The following is a 4,705-nucleotide window of genomic DNA, read 5'->3' on the forward strand; positions in this document are numbered from 1 at the left end:
CCTGCACCTGCATCCAGTGATTGAGGGTTTTGGTGCTGACAGTGCACATGCTCCCCTTTACCCTCAGCTCACACATGCCCACCACCATGTGGACTGTACTGGACTGCAAGGGATCCAGCCATGTCCTAATGCCCTCCTTCAGCCAGCTCCCCTCCTCTGACGTATTTTGCTTTCTCTTTTCTGTTGTCCAGCCGGTTTCTGAGAGTTAATCAAATCAGTTACAACAGTAATGAGTCCGGTGAGATGTCACCTCTCCCAGCAAGGTTGATCCAGGCATTTCCGTCTTCTCTGCACCTCTTCCTGCTGTGCCAAACTCAGGAATACACAGTTCATGATGCCACCAGCTGCTTCTTCACCTACTGTGTCTAACTCTTAGAGTAGGGGTGTCAAACTCACCTTGTGCCCTAGGCCGGAGTCAGAGGATATAACCCTTTGCAGGCTGGAGCTGGACCATGTGACCCTATGTCACAGCGGCAGCTCCAGCCCCAAGCATGTGGCAGAGACTGGTGGCCAGGAAGTTAGGGCTAAAGCAGTGTGGCTGGGTAAACCAGCTGTGTCAGCCCTGGTTTGCTCTCCTACTGCCACGTCCACCAGGGTTCAAGGGTCCCAGACTCTGGGGCAGGCTACTCCCCAGTCATGCTGGTAGCCCAGTGGGCTAGACAGAAGAGCTCCACAAGCTGAATCCAGCCCATGGGCCATATGTTGAACAGTCCTGTCTCAGAGTTTATTCCTCCCTTCTCTGCTTCCAGCCTTCTTTTTCAGGCTTTCCTTCTCCCATCCTCAAGTCCCAGCGAGCATTTGCCGCCTTCCTAAGGCAGGGACAGGGATGATCTGCAGTGACAAGAGTCACATACCCCATCTCCCATGCTTCTAGATCCTCACTCACTAGCCTGCATACTCTTTGTATAAACACAGCCCTCTCAGAGGCTGAGGGTCCTTGGCAAGGCCTTAAATGCTGCTCCAGTGTACACAAGAATGAGCCAGCAAATCCTCTCATGCCCTTTCCTGCTCTAGGAGACAGGAAAGCATCACCTTTCCACCTCACAAGGAATGCCTGACCTTCCCCCCATTGGAAATGTTTTATGTCAGGACAGCTGGGGAGAAAAACTGGGACCCAGTTTGTAGCTGCACCTCAGTGCAGGAAACCAAAAGAGCACTTGGAAGAGACATAAAAAGGAAAGGCAACCATCTCTCCCAAACAGAGTAATTGTCCTGCATACCAGTGCTTGACCCCAGATTCCCCACTGCTGAATCTGGGGTCTCCCCATATGAAGCTGCAAACCCACTCTTGGCATGTATCACTTTGCCCTATTTCACTAAAGATTTCTATAGATCCCCAGCATTAGGTCCATCCTAAGTCAATGAAGCCTGGTACTACAAAGGAAACCCTGACCACATTGTCTATGATCACATTTTTTATTATTATTATTTACACATTTATGAGCAAAGATGACTTCTGAACCAAAGGACGGGACACACACATTCCAGCACTGCAGCAAGCCATCGGATGGACTGTAAGGCCATTCACAAGGACGGGGGCAGGGATGGACATCACATGGACAGATGTGGTGACACATAGGACCCATTTGTGAATCAATGATTCATGCTTTATTGGCCAAAGTTATTAGATTCTGTCAACCACCAAAGCAGAGATGCACAATTTCTTCTTTTACAGCACAGTGATTTACTCATGGTTCACCTCTTCTCCCACTCCCCACCCAGCTCCTTCAGAACATCACAATTTTAAAGCAATGCCTAGACAGTTCAGAAGCAAGGTTCAGACAAGCTCAAGGGGATCCAACAGCAGTGTTTAAAACAACCAGTGAGAACCGAACTCTTGCATCTTCTCACCTGCCCCTGTTATACAAGAACAGAGGGCGACAGCAAGGCCTTAAGAAAGGATCAAAGGAAATACTTTACTCACTTTACGCAGAGACCAGCTGAACTGTGGAACTCACTGCTGCAGGAGGTCATCGAGGTAGATGATCTGGCTGGGAGTTTAAAAGAGGATGGATAGCGTTACAAACACTAGTCACTTCTAATTGGTGCCAGCTAAGCTTATGCTTCAGTACAGAAGCTTTCAGGAACGTCCCCCACCCCAGAGAGCAACCACCTGGCTACATGCGTTAGCAAAGGAAGATGAGAGGAGTTCACCTTCCCCTGAAGGCCCCAGCACTGGTTCACACTGGAGACAGCCTTCTAGATCATGGGGCTCAATGGCTTGTTCCAGGATCACAACTCCCAGGCTCCTTAGAAGAACTTTAGCAGTGCCTTAGGGTAAAGGGGAAAGGTCTTCTCTACAAGGGCTTTGGGATTCTGGTTCCCTGGACTTCTGACAAGGATTCTGAGGAGAGATGCACAGTCCCACTTCCTCCCATTCCCCACCCTTAAACTCCAGTTGCCATGGCGATGTTACTGACAATTTCAATGCATAAACCCAAATTTGCATTTTAATGGGACACAATTAGAATGCTGAGATAAACGATTCTTTCTTTCTAAAAAGGTAGCACGTGCACGCCACACCACATTTCACAAATAGGCCCCACAAGCACACCCCACATCCATGTACGTGCAAGTCTAGACATCTTTGGGCCACTTAAGTTTGGAAGTTACTTGCAGTTCAGCCCTCCTTAGCTGCAAAGTCATACATCCTTCCTACAGCAAAAAAGCATGATGTGCACCACTCCTCTCAGACCTCGCTAGGCTCTGCGCTTTCTTGCCTCAACAATCCACCTCCATCCAGCCACTCCATGAGCTTCCTCATCCAGGTCCCCAACATACCTCAGCTACAACATTAATTTCCTACCCATGCACCTATCCCAGCTCAGACACAGCAGACACTCCCTTATCCAGCATCCAAGCTACATTACAAGCTTCCCCACTCTCAAAGCACATCCCAGCTCAGCCAAGAAGTACTTACTACCCCTCCCCAGCACTGAGTCCATGATATGCTCCCTCACCTCAGCACCCCATCAGGGGCCAAGCATGTGGAATGATCTTCTGTGGTCCATCAAGGCCCTGATGCCCTGACAGCTTCCTAGTATCAACCCTGCCTGCTCTGACACTGCAGCCATGTTCAGTCACCAGCGATGCTGTCAAGAGTTTCCACTCAACTGCTTGGATCAGAAAGAGACTAGTAAGCAATTATCACATCCTTTCAGCAGAGGGGCAGATAGTCAAGAAAAGGCAGAAAGAAGTACAGTTACGAAAATGTTTCCAAGGCTTCCCCGTTTACTTCTGCATTAAAAAGAAAAAAACCCTATATCTGCTTGGTATAAAATAGAAAAGCAGAAAATGAATTTCTCCAGCCCTTCGTCCAAACTAAATTCAAAGCAAGCAGCTGGCAGAAGTGAAGGGAGAGTGAGAAATAAATTAAAAAGGAAAAGAAAAAAAGGAGAGAAAGGGAGAAAAGCAAACAAGTGAATCATAAAAGCTGCAAACCGCCTGGAAATTTCATTTGGCTTTTCAATTGGAAAGTGACATGACGTCTAAGTAGGAGGGGGATGGGGGGTGGGAATCACAGCTGAGAGAGAAGAAAGTGGCCAAGCTGAGAGAGAGACAGTCCAGAAAATGAGTACAACCTTGCACAGACCCTCGCTGACCTGTGATGACCCTTGGTCTACCAGTCCCACCCCTCTGGGGACTGCAGAAAGCAAAAGCTGGAGGGATGGTAACCACCGTGCAGCTGGCTCATCACACCTGGCTCGGATGTCTCAGCAAAGCCCATGATACGAACAGGGAAACGCTAATTAATCTGTTAGATATTCCCTTGGGAGGCAAGTGCCACAGGCTGGCAATGTTTGAAAGGGAAGAGCTTGTTTGATGGGTGCAGCAGCACGCGTGTGGTCTGGCTTTCCAGGACAGTGAAGTGCACAGGATTTGGTTCATCCAAAAAAAAGATTTACCCAAGGTCCTCACAAGCTAGAAACACAGCTCCTATGACAAGAGGGCATGAAAAGTGGGTGCAGGGGCAGCAGAGGCAAAGCACTGCTGTGAGGAAGACTGGCAGTGGCTTAGAGCAATAAGAAGTGGGTGCCTCTGCTGGGCACCGCTGCAGCGAAGCTCACAGCACTCAACCCCTACTGGGCTGACAGGGCAGCGCAGCGGGGAGCTGCTGATGGCTGTGCGTTGCACATGCAGATGCTGAGAAGATGAAGCCTAAATTGCTCCCCAGGGTATTTGCAATCTGGATCTGTGACCTCCTCATCCTCACTCTCATGGAAATCATTCCAAGAGGCTAATAAGCCACTTTAACCACTGGACCACCAGCAGCAGCTCCCAAGGCTCCTGATCATTCACTACATGACAATACTCACACTAACGGTTAACTCTGCACCATTATTAGCTAGACAGCCCCACAGGACACATCCCAGCTCCCCCTCCCCTACCTGTGCATCATGCCTGCTGCTCCCCTCTTCCCATTGACCAGTATGCACAGCACTGCCACCCCCACCGCCCAGCATCCAGCACTCTGCCCCACAGCCCCACAGAGCAGAGATCCAAGGGCGAAAAGCTCTCTGTCTCCTCCCCTTGGAGCTGCTGGTCCCAGCTTGTTTGTGTCATTAAAGCACTAATGCAGACCATTTAGGGACGTTGCCATAGCAGCATGGCTTACAGGGAGGGCCAGGGGAGGTGGCCAGAGGGGAAATCTTTAAGCAGCTGCGGGTTCCCCCTAGGTAAGTTTCCCAGCACTACCAGTCTGCGC

General features: G+C 49.8%; 1 long non-coding RNA gene across 1 annotated transcript in view; it reads right to left on the minus strand.

Moving 5' to 3' along the window:
• LOC109295981 overlaps positions 1-4,705 on the minus strand; it is an 84,339-nt gene that overhangs the window by 66,606 nt on the left and 13,028 nt on the right. Inside the window, exon 2 of the long non-coding RNA XR_002096873.1 lies at positions 1,925-1,991. This is a non-coding gene — a long non-coding RNA (uncharacterized LOC109295981). The remainder of the gene's footprint in view (positions 1-1,924; positions 1,992-4,705) is intronic.

This window comes from Gavialis gangeticus, unplaced genomic scaffold, assembly GCF_001723915.1.
Source record: "Gavialis gangeticus isolate Ggan-Ray unplaced genomic scaffold, GavGan_comp1, whole genome shotgun sequence".
In the NCBI taxonomy this organism is placed as follows: domain Eukaryota; kingdom Metazoa; phylum Chordata; order Crocodylia; family Gavialidae; genus Gavialis; species Gavialis gangeticus.